Below are 25,591 nucleotides of genomic sequence, written 5' to 3'. Positions count from 1 at the left end.
TGCCTTCGTTTACACCACATAGCAAATAGAAATTTAGAAATTGCAACAACATAAAAGGGGTTAGTATCGGATCTTAGAATCCTATACAATTCTATGTAATTTCTAATACCCAGGTTTCTGCAGAGTTGAATAACCCACTTAGACCTTGCCTGCCTATATGCCAAGCAGAAGAACAATACATGAATTACTGTTTCTTCCTCCACTAGGCACCCAGGACAAAGGCGAGGGGTAGCGCCCGCCCACATATTAGTTGAAGTGTGAAGCAGGAGCGTCCCATATCTAAATTGCAAAAACTACTTCTTTGCTAATGGCGGTTATATTGAATCCAACACCGGCTCCAATTTGTATTGGGACTTAATATCCAAAAACCCATAGGTTAGACCAGAGGGGTGAACTGTCTGTAAAATACTTGTCAATTTGTACTCTTTCAAAGCACTAGCGAAACATTTTTTTGAACTAGCTAGGAAAGATTCCTCAGGTACGGACCATAGGTCCTCCCTTCCTATTGCATGAAAAGAATTCCTAATAAAGGATAGCCACGGGATACTACCAGCCCCCATGGTTCACATTACCACTTTTAGTTCCTCCCTATAGTGACCTAGCTATGGGGTACTCCACAGCCATCGCCAGTACAGCAATGGGGTCCGCAATTTGGAGGATATCCAGATCCATCCTTAGTGGTACTAGGGGTGAATTTTTGGGCAGACTCAGAATTTGTCTTATAAAATTGTTTTTTGTTACAGTAAGGGCATTAGCTAAGCCATGTCCCCACAGTTCTGCCCCATATATGGTTGCTCCCCTTGCTTGGACTTTACAGATTTCTACCAGCGGGCTTATAACCTGTGAGGCACAACTCTTATGGACTTTTAAAATCCCCCCAATAGCCTGAGTTAATTTAGGTTAGCTTTATTGATTTGGGGTCCCCACCCCATTTTATCGTTTAAAGTAAGACCTAAATAGTCAAAGATAGGGACCCTTTCCAATGGTCTATCATCCATTCTTGGGTGTGGGCAATTTATAGAATTAGCGTTGAAGACCATATATTTTGTCTTCTTAATATTTACCACCAAATTCCTCTTTTTGCAAAACTGGCTAAATTCCTTTAAGACAGGCTGCATCCCCATTGGTGATTTCGAGAGGAGCAGGGTGTCATCCGCAAACATTAATGCAGGAAATTTACGGTGGGCTAGTTTTGGAGAGTCGATATCCTTAACGGCAAGTAGATCTTCAATTAACCCGTTAAGAAAGAGGAAAGGAGCTGTTAATTTCCCATTCTTGCCGAACTTTACTCTAGCAAATGTTTCCTCATGGAGGCGTTTAAGCTGGTAACAGAGATATGGTGGAACTCCCATGTCCAGCATGATACCCCACAGCTGGTCACGGTCCACCATATCGAACGCTGATTTAGGGTCCATGAAGGTAAGGTACAGGCTCCCACCCTCCAGAACTACATGATCAGTTGTAGCCTAAATAGCTGATCTATGGTAGATGTTTTACATCTGAAGTCTGCTTGCAAGGGAGTTAAAACAATAAGGTCTTCCATCCATTCCTGGAGTCTTCCCAGTAACACTCTAGCAAAGATTTTTTGTGTTACATCAATAAGGCTAATTGGCCTATATTTTGCGGGTTCAATGGGGGTCTCTTTTTTGTAGATAGGGATAATCTCTGTGCCAGCCCACGTGGGGGGAGGTGGCAAGCCATAAAGAATTGCTTTAAATAATGTTTGAAGGTATGGAGCCCACACTACCTGTTCGTTTCTATATAGGTCCCCAGGGATTCTATCTAGCCCCGGTGCTTTATTTGGTAATAACTTGGCTAGGGCAGATAATACCTCAGCCATGGTGCATGGGGGTATATTCCCTGGAGAATCAGGGATTTGGCAACACACCATGGTCCCGCTCACACTCGATCCATTGGTTGGGTTTAAATATAGATCCTTAAAATAAAGACGTCAGGCTTCCTCGGCAATATTGGGCTCAATGGTAGTCCTACCCTCAGTTTTTCCAGTATGGATTAGATACCAGAAGCCTCTAATATCTTTAGAATCCAAGGCATTCTTAATGGCCTGTCATCTATCCATTTCCCATTCAGATTTTGCTTGTAAAATAATTTTTTTTTAAAGTACCCTAGCTTCCCTTATGCGCGTACTATCACCCCCCTTGAGACATGACAGCAGGGCTCTCTTAGCATCCATGCACGTCCTATTGTACAAGGGGTTATTATCACTACAGTGATTGATCTTAACAGGCTTGCTACTGTAAAATAAATCCCCCAAGGATTGTAACCATATCCTGGTGGATTTTCCCTGGGTCATTAATAGGTTCTAAATTAGCACTATTTCCAGAGGCGGGGCTTGCTTTTTTTAACAGAGGAATAATACTGTTGTACATGTCTGACATTGTTTCTGGAGATTGGATTATTGTGCCCCAACAAATTTGTCTCCCTCCTTCAGCCACAACTAAGTTATCTAATAGGGGGTTATCAAAACCTTGTTCTATTACGACCAAAGGATTATGGCCACTTTCTTCACACAAAATTAACGAAAAATTTTGCGACATTGTGCCATATTTCAACGCTTAATAAAATATAATTGATTATGGATGCCTGGCCAAATGTCTCGAAGGTGGAATACCCAGGGTTATCATCAGGGAACTGACCATTACAGGCCCTCAAGGAATGAGTGAGGGTAAGAGAGGTAAGTTGCAGAACAAGTGGGGCCCACCCCCTTATCAGATATAGGGATTGGCCATATTGAATCCTCATCACTGGTAATGGGTGTTGTCAAGCCATTAAGGGGTTCAAAGTGGCAGTTAAAATCCCCGCCAATTATAAAATACGCCTTCCCCGAAAGTAAATTGAGGAGAATAGCCAAACAGTCTAACGTCGAGGATGTTCCCCCATACTGTACTGGCCGAGAGTAAACATTGATAATGGCCAATTTTGGAAGAGTTCTGTGGGTGAGGAGAATGCATAAAATATCCGGTGAATGGGTTTCTATTCTCTTCACTGTGCATCCTAGTTGAATTCCCACCCATATACACAGACCCCCCCCGAAGGTCTACCCCTTGGGCCCTTCACTTCCACTTCACAGTACGCCATGAAGCCTACTCTATATAGTGAACTTAGCGCCCAGGTTTCTTGAAATAAGCAGATCTCATGAGTGACTATGAAGTCACCCCAATCGGGCAAATCTAGTTTAGCCATAAGGCCCACCATAAGGCCCGCAATATTCCATGACAGAATCCTAGGGCCATTTAATCTCGCTTCCAACCCACTCTCGACAGTTACCTCCAATTCTCGACTGTCTATGGCTTCAGGGGTCTCATAGTTAATGTTGGGAGTAGCTAATATTTGGGGATATAATCCAACCTCACAGGATGCAGAATTGATTTTAGTAACATCTGTAGATTTACCCATCTCCTCACAAGCTTTAACTATAGAAACTTTGCAAATTTCATTGGTCCCTGACACATCACTTGGCACAAGCTGTTGGTCCCCAAACCCAAAGTACTATCGCACAACTGTTTAGCCAATATCAGTGGGCAGGAGTCAGTTGGGGTCAGTCAATCCACCAAATCTAACACACTGAATCTGTTACTGAGAGGGACACTAGGTGCAAAAGAAATACTATCCATCCCTTCTCTGTTACTAACAATACCAGGCAGGACACGCCTATCCCAGTTCTTTCCTTGATGTCCAAATTTAACCAGTTGATTTGGGGGAGAATAAAAGTAACTTAAATCAAAGGTCTGGATGCTAGATCTCATATTTTTGTAAAACCCCTCACAAACATGTTGGACCACCCAACTATCTCTGAAATTGATAACTATGCAATCGCCCACTAGATCTTTCAGTCTGCGGTCCTACCCAACTTACTCTGCGAGCAAACAAAATTTGGCTTTGCACATTTGGCGGAAGGGGTCTATAATTGTTCAGCCAGTGAATCGTTTTATTTTTTAATTCAATGTAGGATTCAACTCTACCTGTTTCTAGTTCAGGGACCCCGGCCAAAACAACAACATAAGGTGAGGAGTCGGGGGGTAAATCAATGTGTGGCAGAATGTTCTTAGATTCATTGCCATTATATTTTCCCTTCGAGCCTCCATTTAATTTTTACATCAGACCCCCTCCCGACAATTGTTGTACTGCTCTTTCACCCTGGTAGCAGTCCGTTTTTCACTGTGCCTCTGCACCGCTATCGATGCTAGGTCCAGCTACATCATTCCTGCACACTGCGGTGTCCATTGGATTAGGGACAGGAGGATGGAACAATAAAGGGTTGGTGACGAGGGGCCCAAGGTCCATTCTTCCTAGGTTCATTGACCTGGCCACTCTTCACCAGATTATTATTATTTTTTTTTTTTAAACTCTTTATTCATGACTGGATCAGGTATTACAATGTGCAGAACATCTTTTCATATACTGTCACTCTTTTCCATTTTCCAAAACATAACTTTGGCGCAGTACTTCATACGTCAGTCCCTGCATCACAGTTCGTGAAATTCCAAACATCAAATCCAAGTGTTCCTTTATTACATGACAAATAGAGTACTGAGTCGCCCAACCGTGTCCCGTTCCCTCCCAGCTCCCCCCACCCCGTTCCCGTCCTCTGGTCTTTCCTTGTACATCATGTAGAACTTTCATCCAACAGGTATGTGACTGCAGGGATGGACATTACATGTCATAGGCGTGGTCACCAGTGTGTCGAGGCCGGTCAGCTTTACATAGTGCCTCCCCCCATAGCTGGTGTGTAATCAAGCACCCTCTTCCCGGGGCTATTCCAGGTCCCTATCCTCCAGTTCCAACAGCATGCGGTCCCAGTCCTGCGCTACAGGATATTTCCGGTGGCCCCTCTCTTCCTCCCTGCGCAATTCCGCCGCCTCCGCCTTCCCCCATTTCAGCATATCGGATCTCCACACCTCTATGTCCGGGGGTCTAAGGGACTTCCATCTCATAGTGAGGGTCCGGAGTGCTAGCAAGAGGGCTAGGTCCGTAAATTTCAGTTGTGCCTTACAGGCCTTGGGTCTCTTCCTATTACCTATCAGGCAGGGTAATACGCCCCCCGGGACCTGCATACCCGTTACAGTGTGTAGTGTGTTTCGAATTGTCTCCCAGTATGTGCGCAGTCTCGGGCACGCCCACATCATATGAACAATATCAGCATCATCACCCTGACATCTAGGGCAGCAGTGGGGGGTGTTGGGAAAGATCCTGTGTAATCTTTGTGGAGTGAGGTAAGCCCTGTGTAGCACCATGGCTTGTATAAATTAGAATTTAGCATTTCTAGACACTCTCCTGGGGTGCCCGAGGATGGTCCTCCAGTCCCCATCTGTAATTTCCTCTCCTGTGTCTGTGCTCCAGGCCTCTCTGAGTGGGGTGAGGGATCCAGCTGCGTGTTCTCTAATTCCCACATAAAGCCATTTCACTAAATGTCCGCCTGACCCCATGTAGTGAAGGAGGTGGACCAATTCATGCTGTGATGGTTTAGTGCGTTGTGTAGCCCAAGTGCGCCTTACGTAATGGGAGACCGTGGCGTGTAGGAGATAAAGCCGTTGTGGGGCTCCCGTGGCTTGTGTAAAAGTGGCATGATCCAGCAAGTTGTCATCCCCAAGTAAGTCTCCCACTCTGTCTACCCCAGCATCTATCCAGGGTTGTAATCTGCGTCCCGACAGGGGTCCCTGTGGAGTCGGTAGGCCCAGTAGGGGGATATTGTCTGCGTAGGGAGGGGTCTCTGCCGTGTATTTAAGCGCGTTCCGCCAGCACTTCAGAGCCACCAGCAATAAGGGGTGGCAGTCCCGCGGAGTCTTGGCCGCAGGCAGCAGAAGGGAATGGAGAGACCCTCGTGCCAGCTCTTGTGGTGTAAAAGCAATCTCATGGAGGTTTTTACCCACCACCCATCTCGTCAACCATTGAAGCTGGCTAGCGTAGTAATAGCCCCGTAGATCAGGCACTCCCAGGCTCCCCTGTCTGGTGGACAGTTGTAGTTTCTTGAGGCTTATCCGTCTCCTACCCGTACCCCAGATCAGGGTGATCAATAACGTGTTCAACATAGTAAATATGGGTTGTGGTAGGAGGACCGGCAGGTTCACAAAATAATACAAGATTCGGGGAAGCAGGACCATCTTTGATATCGCCACCCGGCCCATAACAGACAGGGGTAGGGACGTCCAGAAGGTCACACTGCTGCGAAGGCCAGTAATTGCTCTCCGCACATTACCCTCAATCTGATCGTCAGGGTTTCGATATACATTAATACCGAGATACTTAAACGTAGTCGGGGCCACTTGGATCGCGTGCTCCCCAAACTGTATGTGGGTGGGTTGCCGCCCTTCGTGGAAAAAGAACCCTAGTGATTTCCAAGGGTTAACTGCCAGGCCTGATATTCTTTCAAACCTCCCAAAGGTATGTGCCAGGAGGGTATGGTCACCTTGCAGGTCACGTAGGAACAGCATTATGTCATCTGCGTAAACGGAGACCAGGTTATGAGTGTCGCCAACTAGGATGCCCGCCTCTGCCGCCCTAGGCCGAAGTGCAATCGCCAGGGGTTCTAGCGTAAGTACGAATAACAGCGGTGACAGCGGGCAGCCCTGCCGGGTGCCCCTATGTACGTCATAACTGTCCGAAGTGTGTCGGCCGGTGCGTGCTCGCGCCGTCGGGTTCGTGTATAGTAGACAAACCCATTTTATCAGGGCATCTGGGAGTCCAAAGCGACGTAGGACTTCAAACATGAATTCCCAAGTCAGGGAGTCAAACGCTTGCCGTAGATCAAGGGTAATGCAGCCAACATTCGGTAAGTCTGGGGGGGCAGTGGACATGAGGGCATGTAGACGTCTCGTATTTTGAGATGTGCTCCTCTCCGGGAGGAAGCCACATTGATCCGTGTGGATCAGGTCAGGGAGGTGGGCCTGTAATCGCAATGCGATAGCTTTACTAAGGATTTTATACTCCGAGGGGAGCATAGACAGTGGTCTATAATTACTCACATCCAGTGCATCCCTGCCGGGCTTCGGGATGGAGATGACCAAGGCCTGCATAGTCGAAGCCGGTAGGTGGCCTGTCTCATACGCAGTCTTATAGATCTTTTCCAGAATAGGAGCCAGCGTATCGCAGTAAGTTTGATAAAACTCTCCCGGAAGACCGTCCATGCCTGGGGTCTTGCCCCGGTTTAGAGAGTGGATGGCTATTTTGATTTCATGCTGTGTAACGGGCCCGGCTAGTACCGTCTGGATCTCTCGGGGAAGGGCCGGGATCGGCAATTCGTCCAGGAAGGCTAACATTGCATCCCGAGTGTCAGTAGGGGGTGGGGTGGGGCGTACAATCTTTCCAAGTGGGTCTTAAACACATGATTAATCTCTATCTGTGTGTGTACCTGTCTGCCCATGTCATCTCTGACACTCGTGATTATCGGGGTCTCAGGGGTGTCTCTAATCAGACGAGCCAGCAGTGCACCTGACCTGTCCGCCTCCGCCTGTTGCCGCCGCAAGTATTCTCTGTAATCCATTACCCTTAGGGATTCCAAAAGCTCTGCATGCTCAATATTGCACAGTTGGAGATCCCCCCTGCGGTCAGGGTCTGTCCCCACTGCAGTTTCAAGCTCTGCCAGTCGGCCCTCAACCGTGCGAAGTCTGTCATGTACTTTCTGTCTGGCGCCCACTAATCTGCCAATAGCAGCGCCTCTCACCACCGCCTTCATGGCATCCCACACAACCAGGTTCGAGGACGCAGAGTCCCAGTTGTCCCTGAAATAGCCCGTTAGTGTGTCTTCCAAGTGAGCACGGAATGGGCCATCCTCGAGTAGGGAGGGGTTGAGTCTACAGGTGGGCACCGGAGAGGGGATCCTGCCCCAGTCCAGATCTAGCGTTAGCGGCCTATGGTCCGAAAACGTTTTGACGAGGTAGGCCGAGGACGTACAGTGTGCCATCAAGGACTTGGTGCCAACAAACCTGTTCAGGCGTGTATGCAAGGTATGTAATGGGGAGTAGAACGAGTACTCTTTGTGTGTCGGGTATAGTGTACGCCACATATCTGTCAGCCCCCACCCTTGGAGCCATGTTCGAAAGGAGTCAGACAGTTTATGAACCCCTGTCCCCTGAAGCGGAGGATGTGACCTGTCCAACCCCGTGTCCAGTATCATGTTCCAGTCCCCTCCCAGAATCCAAGGAATGTCTGCCCAGTCTGCTAGGGCCCTACTCACTATTGGGAGGAACCTGTCCTGATCGTGATTCGGGGCATAAATACTACCCAGGACTACCAGTATCCCATCCAGAGTGCCTTTAACCAAAAGATATCTCCCTTAGTCATCCGTCCTCCTAGCTATCTCTACGAAGGGGACACCATAGCGCACCCAGATCGTGGCTCCCCTAGAGAAGGCAGAATATGTAGTGGAAAAAATAGTCCCTCTCCATTTTTTCCGCAGGGTGTGCACATCAGTCTGCGTTAGGTGGGACTCTTGAAGGAACACAATGTGTGCTTTCTGACGGAGCAGGAAGGCGTGCACTCTATGTCGTTTCTGTATCGCCCCCAATCCTCTCACATTCCAGGTAACCAGCCTGTACTTCCCTTTCACTTCAGCCATAATCAGATACCGGTGCTCGAGTAGACAGCAATGTGTAATGTAGTGTGTGCATTCGCCACTGTGACCAGAAGACGGTTCCCTCCCACCCCCAAATCCCAACTTTGGAGGCGCAGCCTCGGAACCCAGCCGTGCCAAATTAAGAAACAGTACAACAAAAGCAAACAATAAACCATGCATACGCTCTTGGGGGGTCTGCTATGCTTACGCCACATCGAATGGACAATGTTATTCGGTGCTGCCTGCTCAACGGCGCCGCCGGGAGAGTCATTTTTATAATCAGTCACTGTTACCGGCCGCCCCCGGGGGGGGGGGGTAAGCTGCTTCTTTCCCGCAAAACAGTGACATGTGTCTGTGTTAGTTCAGGGTGAATACCTTGTCCAGCTCACACAGTGGGGAGGGCAGCAGGCAAGGGCGCAGCACTGCAAGAGCACCTAGTGACTGCAAAACAACAGGTGCCTCCCCTGCCTACAGGGTCTCCCGCCCCCCCCCCCCAGAGCCCCATGAATGTTACAGGAGTAAAAAGGATACCAGGTGGACTCAGCGAGTCAGAGTACATTTGCAGCTGTCATTATTCCAAGGCAGTGTCCAGGATTTCATCCGCCGCTCGGGGCGTCACATTCGGGAAGAGCACCAAGCTGTTCTCAGAGTCCGAATGCACCGTGCTGTCCTCCGTATCCGTATTCACTTGTTCTCGGTCGTCTCTAAAGGAGCCCACCATCGCAATGGCGTCCACTTGATCCTGTTTCTGCACATGAGCCGTAGGTCTCCGACCCTCCAGTTCCAAGCTGCTCGGACCTGCTCCGCTGTTCGTTGGAGCCGCCCCATCTCCGGTTCCATTGGACGTCGAGCCCTGAGTCCGGGTCACTTCTCGCTCAATGTCCATCACTTCCAGCCACTCTTCCGCGTCCGCGGGGCAGTCGAAGAAGTGGGTCTTGTTGTCGTGAATCACTTTGAGTCTCGCCGGAAACAGCAGGGCGTATCGGAGCCTGGCTTTCTGGAGTTTCCTCTTTACCTCGTAGTATGAGGACCTCTGTTTCTGCACCAGGTTGGTGTAATCTGGGTAAAGGGAGATGCGTTTGTTTTCATATTCTATGACAGATTTCAGCCGGGCCTGTCTGAGTAACGTGTCCCTGTCCCGGTAATTGAGGATTCGCACGATCAGAGGCCGGGGTTGTCGGCCCGGGCTCGGCTGCCCGGTAGGGATCCTGTGTGCCCTCTCCACACAAAAGTACGGGGACAGTCCTTCCGTAGCTACATGCTCCCGGAACCAGGTCTCCATAAACTCCGCAGCGTGGGGATCCTCACAGCGTTCCGGCAGGCCAATGACTCGGACGTTATTTCGTCTATTGCGTCCTTCGACATCTTCCACCCTATCTACAAGGGTCTGTACCTGGTGCTGGAGTCGCTGGATAGATTCCGTATGTTCAGCCACCGTCGGGGTAAGATCTGTCAGCGCCAGACCCTGGTCCTTGACTTTGTCCGACAGTTTGGAGTGATCAGCCTTAAGGAGAGATAGATTCGAGGTAAGGGTGCCCAGCTGCATCTCCATCGCAGTCCGAGAATCTCTAATTTCTTTAAGAATCAGGTCCAGTTTGTCACCCTGGTGTCCCTCATGTGGGTGAGAGGCCGTAGTCCCCGACTTGGGATCACCCAGGGCCTCATCAGATAAGGTGTCGGTAGGAGGGCCATCTTTATTGTCGGTCGCCTTCACCCCTCTCCGCCCCATGCTGCTCGTCGTAGGGCAAACTCCCCAGACCCCTTCACCAGGGTCAGAATCAGTATCCCAGTCTCACTCGTGGGCACCGACCAGTCACAGCCGTCCGGCCGCAGCACCCTTGTCCGCAGGCGCGAATATGCAGAGGAGGGGGGAGGACGTCAGGGGCAGGTGCCCAGCACCTCTCATCCACCTTTAGGTAATATGCGTCTCAAGTCCCAGCGTCAGCCGGTCTTCGCCCCCGGGGGGACCAGGGAGGGGGGCCCCCGGCTCAGCGCGGCGTCGGTCCCTGTGTCCCTGCGTCTCCCCACTCCAGAACCGGGTTGCCGCGTGTGTTCGTCTGGGCCGGCAGGGCAGTGCAAACCCGGGATTTGTTTGTGCTGAATATCGTACTGGCTGGTGAGGTCTACAGATAAAGGTGAGTTAGTGGAATTAGTCACCGATGTGTGACTAATGTGCCTCAACTTTGTGATCGCCCTTACTTAAAATAAGTCCAGTGCGTCACCATACGCAGTTGATTCTGCCTTCTTCCCGAAGTCCTCACTGCAGTACTAGTCTAACGGCATTTTACCTAATTTACACTGCCTGCAGGGTACAACGTGTGGCGTTTCATCCATTCCCTGCACGTTGCTCCTAGCGCCCGCTGCTGTGCTCGACGAGTTGGGTTCTTCTGTGGGGGTAGATCCCTCTCTGACCCAGTCTCGTGTCTGACCAAACGTCTGCAAAAGTATTATGAGTTAGTCCAGGACACAACCGAAGTCGTACTTTGAACAGGAGTTCATTTGGTCAGAGAAGAAACCCGGAACTCTCCAGGGAAGGCTCCCCCGCGCCCGGCAGCCTCTCCCGGCCCAGCCTCCGTAATCGCTGCCAAGGGGGGGCCTCCAGAAGGCAGGGGGTGCAGGGTGTCTGTCAGGCGGGGGCCTGCCGAGGGTGCGTGATCGGCTTCCCAGTCCCGCTGGTCGCAGGACCGCCCTCCGTACCTCTGTGTCCAGGGATGTCCTCAGCAAGTCGGCAGAAGGTGGCACCCCGACCCGGGTGCAGCCCGCACTCGAGTCCCCGGCTTGCCACGCGGGCCCAGGCCTCGGCTCGCCCCGGCGGTTTATCAGGTGCAGGTAGCGTCTAGAGCCTCAGAAATGCAGGCTAGTCCAGCCGGGTCTCCAGAGGACAGGATCCGACCGTCGGTGACTCAGGGCGGCCCCCAGAGGCGGCAAGCAGGATTCGTCTTCTCCCGGCGGCACCGGAGCTCTAGCAGACTCCGTCCGCCATGCTGGCTAGCTAGCCACGCCCCCTTCACCAGATTATTTTTGATACATTCTAAATTGGCTGTGGTCAACTTTTCAAATTTTACCAGACTGTCCTCGATTGCCAATAACCTTTCAAGCAGGGGCTGTATAGAGGATGTAATAAGGCCTCCTACTTTTAACCAGAATCCCTCTTCCAACTGGGACGATAAATCCTCAGTGGGGACAGTGGACAAGATATTTGATGCGGAGTAATCACCTGGGGTGCGTAGATACTTATGGATGCTATGTTCACCAAATCATCAGTCTTGTTCAATGTAGGCATCTTTGGGTATTTTCCCCTCTGCAAGGCCCCTCCTCACTTCCTGTTAAGAGCCGCTCCCAATGTATACTCTGATGGTTGAGACAGGACTTTGGGAGCAGACCCAGTGCGAGTAACTGTACCACTATCAGAATTTAACGGTCAGTTGTGTGTAGATGGTATACAATTACAAGACTCTCTAGCCAAGGATGTATTTCCTATTTCCTGGAGCATTTGACTGCTACTCTGTCTCGATGTCCCAAGATCAAAATCTGTATGTATGTGCTGCTCCGGTGTGCGTGCCTTCATCAGACCCTCCTATGAAGAGCATTTAGCAAATACCGGGTCCTGTGAAAGATGGCGCTCGGTGATTGCTATCTCAAGCGCCAACACTGACGGAGCCCTTGTTATGAACTGCTCAAGTGTCCCGGCTAAGCACCCACCCGTCGCCGCTTTCCTCCCCTTCCCTTCACGTCCAGGCATGACAGATTGGTTAGGACACTATAAATTGGCACAGGGTAACGACACTTGGCGGATACCTAAAAACAAAATAGTCAACCTTTAAAGCAAGAGATGTTAGAGGGGGGGCCCGGCCTCCTCCAGTCTCCAACGGGCTCAAACGGGCCCGGCCTTGGCCCGGCATGTGCACGTCCCGTGCAGCGGGTGCATTGAGGAGTTATGTAGTGGCAGCAGGCGGGGCTGAGGTGCGGAGGGCGTGGGGCTCCTGGGACCTGGAGTCCGTTCTCGAGTCAGCAGCAACAAACAGGCAAGTTTCCCATGGCGAAGCGGCACCCGCTGTGCGGGTGCCATGAAGAGTTATGTAGTGGCAGCAGGAGGGGCTGATGTGCCTCAGGTGAGGAGGGTGTGGGGCTCCTGAGACCTGGAGTCCGTTCTCAAGTCAGCAGCAACAAACAGGTAAGTCTCCCACGGCAAATTTTTAGAATTTGCAGCTCTTAGTACCATCTATTGCAGAAGCCCAGCATGCAGTGAAGGCAGCATTAAGGAGAATACCATACCTAAGCTGCAGGATCAGGGTGCAGGTGAGTATTGGTCTAATATAATCCAAGACCTCCTCAGCCTTGGGTACTGCTTTTTGCATTAAAAAAAACTTCTAGTCAGTGTTCCTTTAACACTGACCTGTTCAATCCCAGAACATGCCTTCTCGCAGTATCTGTTTAACCCTTGGAGCAGCGTTTGTTGGGAAGGATGCAGGGTCATCCCAGAAACCTGGTAATCCTATTTAAGTCCATGAACTACTCAGCTTCTGCAACCAATCTATCTTCTGCGTTGCTTTTTTGCAGCACAAGACATCACTACCACCAGACCTATAGATTTGCTGTTCACTAGTGGTCCATAAACTGACCCAAAGCAACAGTAGTCTTAACATTGCAAGCTCAGTGATAGGATAGATTCCAAGGTCAAGTGATAGGGGCAACATGGAGGTCCCCTTTCCTGCCTCCGTAATAGCTCTATGGATGTTATTCTCCTTTACAACCGAATCCTCAGTTTTCACTGTCCTGCAAGTCCTGCCCTATACAGGGCTGCTCCCCTTACCTGCGTTTTATAGATGTCAACCTCATGATTAACTGGGAACGACAGAGTTTTTTTTGTCGTTTTAATAATGGCCCCTGCTCGGTGGCTAGTAGCAAGAGAACTTTTAGTTATCAGAGGGAGCCAGGATCCGGAGTCCGCCAGTCTAACACCCAGATGGTGGATCTCAGTGACCCTTTCCAATATCTCATTATTCAGTGTAACTATGCCATGCAGCCTCCTCTTTGTTGTGTATATCATCAGCTTGGTCTTGGCCATGTTAACTTCTAAGCAAAAAACTGTGCAAAATGCACTAAAGCTGTTCACGAGATTCAGCAACCCCATCCCAAGTTTTGGCTAATAAAATGGTAATGTCAGCATAGAACAGGCCAGGTATTTTTTGCTCAAATGACACAATTGGTTAGGCACTCCATGCAATTATTTATATAGGGGAGAAACAGTGTAGGTGCTAGAACGCATCCCTGGCGGACCCCCTTCTTGATGATTATTGGGTCTGTAAGCTTACCCTCAGCACCATACCGGATCCCGGCGTAATTCCCTCAATGCAACTGTACAATGATGTTTATTAGTTCTTTTGGGAACCCCGTCTCCTGAAGGGTAACCCACAGCTTCCCTTTTGGTATTAAGTCAAAAGCCAGATGGCGATCTACAAAAGTCACAAATGGATCTCCGCCTCCACTTAATCTGCATGAATCTGAGTACTTGGTTGATGGAGCTAGTTAGCGGTCTAAAGCCTGCTTGGAGATTTGTGATTGCATTAATCTCATCAATCCACTCCACTAACCTTTCCAGAAATAGCAACTTCCCTTATCATCTTTAAGTCTTTTGCTAACCTACACCCCTGGGAAAGTGACCTTTGCGTCCACAGTTATTACATGTCACTTTCCAGCCTGGACAATCTTAGTGACTTGCAACATGCTCATTATTGCCACAACAATAGCATTTGCCCTGAAATTACTTTGAGATAGATTTCGTCTAGTGGAGGGCTTATCCTTTAAAGATTTCTTCTGAACAACTTTTATAGCGACACTATCACCCTTGCCACAGCAGCATCCTTATGTATGATATCCACACAGGTTTTAGAGTGTTTGTGCGTCTTAGCAATGGTAAGGACTTCTTGTAAGGGCTAGTTGCCCTTTCACCACATATTCTCCCAAGCCCTGTCCAAAGAGATGCACCAAAATTAAAGCTAGCCATCATCTTACACGGCTATGCTATGTATTGTTCCACCATCTCACCTTGGTGTTGCATTCTCATACCAAAGTGATACAGTTAAAGACCAGTACTAACCTTGAGAAGGTAATGCTAATCTAACTTTTTGAGACAAATTTTATACTCATTCAAAAATGTAGATTCCCTTTCCGAGAAATTAGGAAGTTGCTGAAAAACATCCTGCCCCTCCTGTCCAAGGCAATGTATTAACAAAGAGGACTTTCTCTCAGCACAGAGAGAAGTCCCACAAACATGGGCATAATGGCTGAACGCCTTCTTCCATTTCTGCTAAGCTATGGGAGGTTCACATGGGGCTGAGAGGAAAAATGGAGGAGCAGTGACATTCTCCATGTTGCTAAACTACCACACACTGAAATGCAAGTCACAATGTGAAGATATTGCGAGCAAAATAGAGTTACAAAACAGATCAAACAAAAGAAACGAGCCACAAAAAATTACACTGTCATATAATGGGAGACACCATGCCAGTAGTAATGTACCCCAAAGTGTATCTCTCCAGCAAGCTATTGCAACGCTCTTATTAACTGTCACTCACAAAATGAAGGCAGTAAGGAGGTGTGCAAATCACTGTGTGCGAATGGGCCAGCGCAACAACTGTACTTACAAAAGTTCAGACTGATGTGAGGGCAGCTTCCACCACGCTTTTTGATTAAAGGTGAGCGTGCCACCACAAGACTCTAAGAGCCTCCGACACGCTTTGCAAATAAAAGGTGAGCATGTCACAGTATACGTACAGCAATAAAATGGTGAGTGTATCACTGTAGAAATGCTCAAATGCTCCAAACAGCTCCCCCCCACATGGGATTTGTGGAAATTACATGCCGCCAGCCCGTCAACCAGAGCAACAACATAGCACAGGTTGCCAGGCAACTAGGAATGCTGGTACACACCAGGCCATCTGCACTTCCTTATGAAAGGACGGGTTGCCAGGCAATAAGAAATGCTAACACACCCCAGGCCAGGCCGTCTGCGTTACAATGATGTAGTACGCTCTGGTTCAGGCAACAGTAGACGCAGTAGCCTACTTTCTGATGGATACATCTGCCTGTGGATTCCTCACCTTGTGAATATCCCCTGCCCCAGCAGCATTCGGAAATTTTTCGTAGCTCTCCACGCCGATGAGGACGACGTCACAATAGCATGGCTCCGCTGACGTCACCAGAGCCATAAGAGAGCCTCGTCGGCGTGATGACGTCAGTTCCCTTTTTTCCGCGCCGTCGACGCTATGGGTTTTCTGGGACTCTCCGTACTTGTGTAGTTACTTTGTATTTTTGGCTTGTTCTTCTTGTTGCCTTTTGACGATGTCTTTGAGGAAATCGGGTGTCAAACCCTGTAGAGAGTGTGGGGGTCATATGTCGATTACTGACCCCCACAAAGACTGTGTCTGGTGTTTATTGACGGACCATGATGTCGAGGGTTGCACTTGCTGTCGCAAGATGAACCCTAAAGCTTTAAAGGAAAGAGAGGCCAAACTCTTTATGGGGAAGATGGGGAAGCTAGTGGACTGGATACGTCCCCGGAGTGGGAATTTTCTCCTAATACAGATTCTCCTTCTAAGGATGTGGCTCCTTACCACACAGTGATTAGAAAAGCAGCAGAGCTTTTAGATCTGCAACTTCCAACTGCTGAGTTTAAATGTAACATTTTAACTGAGGTGCTGCATTCTCCTTCCACTGTGATTGAGCCATTATGGCACTTTAATGATGCTATCACTGAACCAGTGTTGGAAGTCTGGTATGAACCCTTTTCAGCTCCTGCAGTTTCAAAGTCTGTCGCTAGGAGGTACAGGGCGGCTCCAGGAGACCCGGATTTCCTTACATCTCATACTTCTCATGAGAGCCTGGTGGTACAAGCTGCTTGTTCTAAAACATCTTCTGGGGCTTTTCCTTGAGTCCCTGGGAACAGAGATTCTAAGAGACTTGATCAATCTGCTATAAAGGTCTTTTTGTCAGCAAGTATGGCCTTTAAGTCCACTAATGCCACTTGTCTACTGGGCCATTACATACATGCTCTTATGAACACCGTGAAGCGGATTGTTCGGAAATTGTCTGAAGAGGACGGACTGAATTTTAATGAAGTCTTGACGAATACTCAGGCGACTGCACGCCACGTTATACAGAGTGGTCTGGACACTGCGGACTCGGTTGCTAGAATCATGGATTCTTCTGTTGCCACGAAAAGAAGTGCTTGGCTCCAGTCATCGGAGTTCTCTCCTGATGCACAGGCTACTCTTCTTGACCTCCCTTTTGATGGCTCTGGGCTGTTTGGAAAAAAGGCAGATGCAGCCTTGCAGAGGTTCAAGGACAGCAAAGCCACTGCAAAGTCTTTGGACCTGCAGGCGCAGGCTAGAGGCTCCGGCAACAGAAAATTTCGAGGCTTTAGAAGGTTGTCCTTTCGGTCCTACAAGCAGTCTCAGCAGCAGCAACAACAGCAGAATCCTCTGTATAAGACTTACAGAGGCAAGAACAGAGGTCGTCCACGAGGTCGTCAGTCCTCCTCCTCCTCCTCCTCCTCCTCTACCTTCCCTCCTATTGACGGTTGAGCAAAGCAGCCCTAGATCCACCGTCCTGGATCATGAGGGTCCGGTAGGGGGTCGGCTTGCCCATTTTCTTCAAGATTGGGAATCGGTCACTACGGACCTTTGGGTTCTGAATCTTGTGGAAAATGGGTATGCCCTTCCCTTCCGGGAATTCCTCCAAATTACCCTCCATGCCAAGGAGCAAGTTCAGAGGGACATCTTCTACTTCTGCAGGAGGAAGTCCTTACATTGTTAATGAAAGGTGCGAAAGAGGTGGTCCCGGAGCAGAAGAGGGGTCAGGGATGCTACTCCTGGTATTTCCTGGTTCCCAAGAAGGATGGCAGGCTACTTCCAATCCTGGATCTCAGGATCTTGAACCTTTTTCTGAAGCAGGAGAAGTTCAAGATGCTCACCCTTGCGCAGGTTCTTCAAGAGTCTTCACCAAGGTGATGGCAGTGGTGGCAGCCCATCTCAGGAGATTGGGGATTCCAGATTTCCCCTATCTGGACGACTGGCTGCTCAAAGCCAGAGAAGGTGCTTCATCATCTACAGGTGACAACCCAGCTGTTGTACAAATTGGGTTTCTCGATAAACGTGCCCAAATCTCACCTGGTGCCCTCTGAGCACAACCTGTTTATTGGGGCGGTACTGGACACTACTGTGTGTTGGACATTCCCACCTCCACAAAGGATTCTCGACATTCAGGAAATGATCCCTTTATTCTACAATGGAGCTGTCGTTCCAGTCCTGAAGGTCCTTCGCCTGCTCGGTCTGTTTGCTTCCTGCATTTTGCTGGTCAACCGTGCAAGCTGGCATATGAGGGCACTCCAGTGGTGCCTCTGCAGGCAGTGGTTTCAACACAATGGGGATCTCAGGGAGTTGATCAAGATCTCCAGAGACACTGCTGTGGATCTGTCTTGGTGGAGCGTGGAGGGGAATCTGTCTCAAGGAAAGCCCTTCCCTCTTCCTCCATCGGTGGCCACGGTGAGAATGGATGCATCCACTCTAGGGTGGGGTGCTCATCTAGGGGACCTGGAGATCGAGGGTCTTTGGTCTCCAGAGGAAAGGTTGCTTCACATCAACCTTCTAGAGATGCGGGCAATACGTTTGGCGCTCAAGGCCTTCCTCCCTTCCCTTCGCTGTCAGTCGGTTCAAGTCCTGACGGACAACACTACCGTGATGTGGTATGTCAACAAGCAGGGAGGCGTAGGGTCGCATCGTCTCTGCAGAGAGGCTCTGTGTTTCTCGTCCTGGGTTCAGGACCACCAGTTTTGTCTGATGGCAAATCATTTGGCTGGAGTTCTGAACGTGCGTGCAGACAGTCTCAGTCGGCAGTTCTCTGCCTACCACGAGTGGAGGCTTCATCAGGAGGTGGTTCGTCACGTCTTGCGTCTGCCCGCCATTCTGCAGTCTCGAGTATCCGATGCAGGGAGCTTTGGGGGATGCGTTTCACTTGAGTTGGGGCTCACAACTCCTTTACGCTTTTCCTCCGATACCCTTGATTCCTCGGGTTCTGAGGAAGATTCGCCAAGACCGGGCCCAAGTCATATTGATTGCCCCGGATTGGCCAAGTAGTTTGTAGTACACCGATCTGCTTCACCTCTCGTCGCACCCTCCGCTCCGTCTCCCTCTCAGGTCAGACCTCCTCTAGCAGTTGCAGGGGCAGGTTCTACACCCCCACCTCTAGAGCTTACACCTTCATGCCTGGAGATTGAGCGGGGCAACCTGAATTCTTTCTCTCTCCCGCCTGACGGGTGGACGTTATTTCATCGGCCAGGGGACACTCCACCAAGTCTATCTATTCCTACAGGTGGTCCAAGTTTGTCGAATGGTGTGGAGAGAAGTCTATTGACCCTTTGAGGGCTCGTTTATCTGACATCCTTAAGTTTGCTCTCTCTCTAGCCCAGCAGGGTTTTGCAGTGGCTACTGTGAAAGGCTATTTATCGGTTTTGTTGGTGTTCCTTTGCTTGCCGGATCAGCCGTCCTTGTTCAAATCGCCTATTGTGTTAAGGTTCATTAAGGGCCTTAATAACATGTTTCCGCCCACTCCATTTATTGTGCCTCAATGGGACTTAAATCTAGTCTTATACTATTTAATGAGTTCTCCCTTTTAGCCCTTGCACAAGTGTCCCTTGAGACTTTTGTCCTTTAAGACAGTTTTTCTTGTTGCCATTACCTCGGCAAGGAGGGTTAGTGAGCTTCAAGCTCTGAGTTCGAAACCCCGTTCTTGACCATTCATGTTGAGAGGATGGTACTCATGACCAGGGCTGCTTTTCTGCCTAAGGTGGTAACTCCCTTCCATCTGGGGCAGTCTGTTACCCTTCCTACCTTCGATCCTCCCCCTCACCCTTCCAAGGAGGAGGAGTGGCTTCACCGCTTGGACTCTAAAAGGGGGGTGAGTTTTTACCTTGATAGGACGAAAGACTTTCATGCGGAATGACCAGCTCTTCGATGGCTCCATTGGTCGCAGGAAAGGAAGAGCGGTGTACAAGCACACTTTCCAGATGGATTATCTTGTGCATCAAGATATAATACTCTTTGGCTGGTAAGGATCCTCCAGAGGGTATGAGAGCTCAGTCTACCAGAGCAAAGTCTTCTACTTCTGTCTTGTCTAGAGGTTTTCCTGTGGTGGACATTTGTAGAGCGGCAACTTGGGCCTCAATCCACACATTCGCAAAGCATTACTGCTTAGATTCCGAGGTGAGGAGGGATGGACACTTTGCGCGCTCCGTCTGCAGGACTTTTTAGTATAGAAGGGTGGACACCCTCCTCCGGGAGTGAGGACTGCTGTGGGACTCTATTCACAAGGTGAGGAATCCACAGGCAAATGTATCCATCAGAAGAACAAGTTACTTACCATCGGTAACGCTTTTTCTGGTGGATACAGTATCTGCCTGTGGATTCCTCACTGACCCACCCGCCTCCCCGTTTTCCACCCTTGTATACCTTCAAAAGTGACAATGTTATAATGTTTATCTGTTTCTTTCATGGGAAGTGTATTATTCGATTGCTTTCCTGCATTAATTTTACACTATGTGTATTGGTTTATATGCTGTGTTCTGTGTACACTTTATATTTGTTGTGGGTCCGCCCGTATGCCTCGAAGGCACTGAAAAAAGGGCGGAACTGACGTCATCACGCCAAAGAGGCTCTCTTATGGCTCCGGTGACGTCAGCGGAGCCGTGAGCGGAGCCATTCTATTGTGACTTTGTCCTTGTCGGCGTGGAGAGCTACGAAAAAATTCCGAATGCTGCTGGCGCAGTGGATATTCACTAGGTGAGGAATCCACATGTAGATACTGTATCTACCAGAAAAAGCGTTACCGAAGGTAAGTAACTTGTTCAGTGCACACAGGTACATCAGTCCGACCAGCACATCATGGGATGGTCCATAGGGTCAGGTGGCTGGGCAATGAAAAAATGCAATCGTGCATCGGGTTCTCAGTGCTTGCCGTAGGAAGGCTGCATGTTGCATGTCAAACCCAGTAGTCATGCGCACTCACACAGCAACAGTTGGGAATATCTCTAACCCTCATGAGACAGGGGCACACAAAAACCCGGCACCAAATATATCCTAAAATAGATTCAGACAGGCATCTGTGGTGGCTGCAACACATGTACAGTTCCCTCTTCATACGAAGCACTTCTGAGCTTAATTTAATATAAGTGCCACAAGTAGTGAGGTCTCCGCCAATGAAACCCAAGAAAAAGTCCATCCAAAATTACCAAAATAAGGTGTCAGGGTGTAAAGCACATCACTCATCACCAAATTTGAAGTCCTAAAATAAAGCCCCATAAGATCCAGGTGATATTAATCCTGTTTATTAGGACACCATCTGCAGAGACCCCATCCACATCGAAGTACAGGCGCAACTGGCATAGAATCTAATCCAAGACAATTCACATTAGCAACAACCCTACATTCCAGATCTTTACATCATAACATTGATACAGAACATCTGGTTGTAACTTTCATGTCATGCAGACACTAGCAGGAAGCTTGTTGACCACCCTAATATGCAGAGGCCTTGATCTCTGCTCCAATGGTAGAGGACCACCCACCAACTTTAGAGATTCCTAATGGGTAGATGTGGATCCCTGTGATTTCAACAGAGCTGCTGGTATAGTGGCTCCATCAAAGGCAATGAATTATGCCAAACTAGTGTCATGTTTTTGTTTTTAAGAAAGAAAAAACACAAAGCAGGAGTTTGCTTAGTGGAAAATAACAATGGCCCTGACATGCCAGGAATTTTCTTCCTGTACCTAAGAATCATTGTTTGATTTCCCTGACTCTCATGGCATTACCAGAGAAGGAAATCTAGGAGTTTTCTTGTGTTGTGTTCTTTCTTTACTTCCATTTGAGAGCTGCATAAATACTTTACACATTGCCTCTAAGGTAAGCCTGACTTCTTTTGTGCAAAACGACCAGAGTTATGCACAGGTTAATTTAGTGATTTTTTTGTGGTTCTTCCTGACAATGATTGCGGTTGTTGCCTGAGTGGGGCTTCCACCCCTCACAACCAATAACCCAATTTCTTATATTGATGTTCAGTGGCAGATCCAGTATTTGCATTCATGCTGTGTTACTCAATGATTTTTGTAACACTAACTTCCCATATAAATAATCTGGCATTGGATTCAACCTCCTTTTAAATTCTCCATGAATGGCTGGTTTTTTTCTTTTTCCTCTCATTTTAATTCCCACCTCATTTGTGCAACTGTAACTTTTGCCTGCAAGATGGAGTTTTATTTCAGCAACTTAGAAAACTACATGGTGACTGAGCTGAAAGGATTTTGCAGGGAGAGAGGACTCCCAGCAACCAGTAGCTCAAAGAAGCAGGAGCTTCAGAAGGCCCTTGGGCCTGGGAGGAGGGTCTCCATTTCTAGGATACATCATAGGAGCACCAGGAGGATGAGCATATGGAGGAGCAAGAGGAGGTAATAGAGAGGGAGCATGACCGCACCCTGATCATGGCCTCATAGGAGAGAAAGGGGCTCAAAGGAATGAAGTCCCCTGCAGGATCCAAGGCAGGGCGCAGTGCATCGTCTGCAGCCAGACCCATGAGAAGCCGGAGAACAGGGGGTCTAAAATGGAGTTCCGACTGCAGTTGGCCAAGCTCAAAATGGACAAGGCAGCCACGGAGGAGGCTGCCAGAAAGAAAGCCTTGGAGGAGAGGCGGGTTGAGGCAGTTATTGCTTTGGCCAACAAAAAAGCTAAGGCTTTTGGGAGCCGTGGCAGAAAGAACACTTTTGCTGGTTTGTGTGTGTCTAAAGAAGCTGGTTCTGGAACCAAATATTCACACAGGGTCCAGCAGCAATGGTGGCAGTGAAAGCACATGACCCTATGGTGATAGGAGGGTTCACATTCTCGAGCCTGTGACATTCCCTAACTATGCACTGGGTCCCAGTGAAAAAGGATTCAGGATACACATGCCTAAAGTGGAGAGGGATATCCCTATTGATACTGAAGGTGGCAGGACTAACAAATCACCTCTAATGGCCGAGGATGGGCATTTCATTGTGGGAATGCTTTGGAAAGTAGATTAATGCTCATAAGATTTCAGTTTTGTAAGAGGTAAACATGTATTTATATTTCCTGTTTCATGATGTTCCTAGACTGGACATTCCGTAGCAGAAAATGTAAAGATGAAGGCATCCTCCTGCAGACACTAGAAGGCACAGAGAAGCATAATTACAACAGGGGGTGGTGTCTTAGGAACCAAACTGGAATTGGGGGTTAGAGGGCAGGGTGCCCTAGGGTCCTGGGAAATATTTTCAGTTTTGGACAGGTTGGGACCGTTTTGAGTGACAAGCCGTAGGAAGACACTTCCTGCGCAAAAAAATGCTGCATGCAATGCAGAAGTGGCACCGGCATAAATATGGTGCATTCCTACCCTTTCACTTTGGCGTACGGCAGAACAGCAAAGTTACTTAAATGAGGTCCTAAGCATCACGCAGAGTAGCAAACCAAGATGCGGCACAACTATATACACCCCTATTAACACCCTGATTTGCTACTCGAAGGAGGAACAAACGAACAGCCAACACTTAAATAAAATTTAAGTGACTAGTGACTCATATGCAAAACTCACATCAGACTGGCTGCCTAGGGCGTATGGGTCTCGGGAACTGTTGGATGCACTCATGGCATCAGACTACACTGTGCCACTCAGTTTTCAGATAGGAAAAGATAATGTCATGAAATAAAGTAGAAGCTGACAAGCAGCTAAGATATATTTCTCTTGCACTCATCCTTCTGCACGTCCAATGTTATACCTGAACTGAAATCTATGATCAATCACTAAAGGTGAAGTCAAATCATAAAATGGTGAAAGGAAATATTACAGTACAGTTAAATAGATATGGACAGGAGAGGACCAAAAATCACGGGCACATAGATGTTTAAAGAATTAGCAACTGAAAATAGCAAGGGTTCCTAAACTTTGGCCGGTATAACATACATATAAAATTTAGATTACTGTTCAGAGCTCAAAAAGCAGAGTGTACTGTAGTGCAGTTAGTTCATACCAGGAAAAGGGTGTGCACCCTGATTATTGAAACCACAATATCGATGGGATTCAATATCAAGGACAGAATATCGAAAAAAGAAAATAAAAAGAAAAGAATTTCTATATTTAACCTCCTCCATTAGGGAAAAGAGCAGAGGACACAGCGGGGTTTCCTTTGGTTGCTTTATTGAAGCGTAAACGGCATGACCGGTTTCGGCTGTGTGCCTTTTTCAAATGCCACAGTTCAACACCCAAACTCCTAAAACAAGTGTGTTTAAATAGGCTCCTCCTAGCCACAGTGGCGAGGGACACACCTGCATCTCGTTTGCCTGCAGGGCGTTGTTTGCAGTCCAATGTCAAAACTGCAAGTCCCAGAGTGCAGCGTACTGGTAGGTGATGCAGGGGGATAGGCTTGGAAAACTCGTGGAAAAACAACCTTCGGTCCCCTACTTCCAGCCTACCCATTCAGATGAAACAAACGCTGGAGACATAAGAACAGTGTCTGTGCCTCTCCAAGAAGTCTTGGACCGCCTCGTGACAGCAGCATTTTAATTCAGCCTCCGGGTGGCGGGTCATGACTGGCGGTCACCAGTATGTAGTTATAGTTAAGACCTAGTTTCCATAGGAAGAGCTTTTTTTCATTTACCTATAACTTTGGTGCCATTTGATGAATCAGAATAATATGATGCTCACTTCAGCTGCTGTCTTGAAATTTTTGGGGTGATCAATCGCGTGAGGGCTGAGAACCACGGGGTGCTTAAAAGCGCATTTGGCCAATGTTAATTCCCATAGAACGTTTAAACACAGCTACAGCCCAAACTGCTGAACGGAATTACACCAAATTTGGCAGAAAGGTAGATGTTGGTCTAAGAAAAGGCCTTTCTGTGACTTGGCGTAAATACATTCAGTAGATTTTGAAATATTATTAAAAAATCCAAATATAGATATGTAGGGATGCAGATCCTCCAAGGATCCAACAGTCCCAAGGTGAAATGTGATTGGTAGCCAACACTTCAACCAAGAAGTGTTGGCAGCCATTTTGGGACTAGGCTTGAAGCTGAGTTCCAGACAAAAAGTGAAAAAAGCAAAGGAGGCAGGGTGGGAATACCCTGGCCCCTAGGCCTGCTCCTCTGGGACCCCCAAAAGGCCAAATAAAAGCATTTTAATAAACATTTTGGTGGGAGTCAAGCAGGATCCACAACTCCAACCCAAAGAAACCCCAAATTGCTTTCCCCTGCTCTTCATTTGTAATGAGCCCCCAGGTGAGCCAGGTCCCGGGGTAGTAGAAAAAAAAAGAAGGTGGTGCACGAGTACCCTCTCTTGGGGATTATAAAGGCCCCGGGGACCACCACCTCACTGGTGCTTGTGTAAATAAAAATGTGGGGGAGGCCTGTATAGCCTTCCCCACTGCCCTGGGGACCACCTCTTCCCTGAGGCTTATTAATTTGATAATGAGGTGATTGCACGCCCCCCTTCTGGAGCCATTATTGAACCTGGGGACCACTACCACCCAGGTTCGGCTCCTGCAATGTCCTGGGGTGCCCACCCCTGGGAGATTGCAGTGTGCTTTGGCTTGGGGGGAACATTACCGCACCCACCAATCCTTAGCAAACACTGCTCCTCTTTCTGCAAGCAAGAGCATTAGAAATGCTCTTGCTTGCTGAAAGTGGAGCTGAATTTCTTTTGGACAGAGGGAGAGGCATGTTTAGCAGCTCCCACTGTCCAAAAGCAATGCTGGCTCCCACAGGACACAGGGAGCCGGCAGGGACCACCGGGGCAACGCTCACATTATCAATATTTCTTTTTTAATAAAATGGCCGGGTCCCGGGGGATGGGGTCTCTGATGTCGAAATTAGCCATAGAAGGGGGAAAATATGTTTTAAAAAAAGGCTATACCCTAAGGGATGGGGTGGGGGGCACGCTGTCCCCTCCTCATTCAAAAAAGGACTG

This window comes from Lissotriton helveticus, chromosome 2_1, assembly GCF_964261635.1.
Source record: "Lissotriton helveticus chromosome 2_1, aLisHel1.1, whole genome shotgun sequence".
Lineage (NCBI taxonomy): Eukaryota > Metazoa > Chordata > Amphibia > Caudata > Salamandridae > Lissotriton > Lissotriton helveticus.
This window is presented reverse-complemented; position numbering follows the sequence as displayed.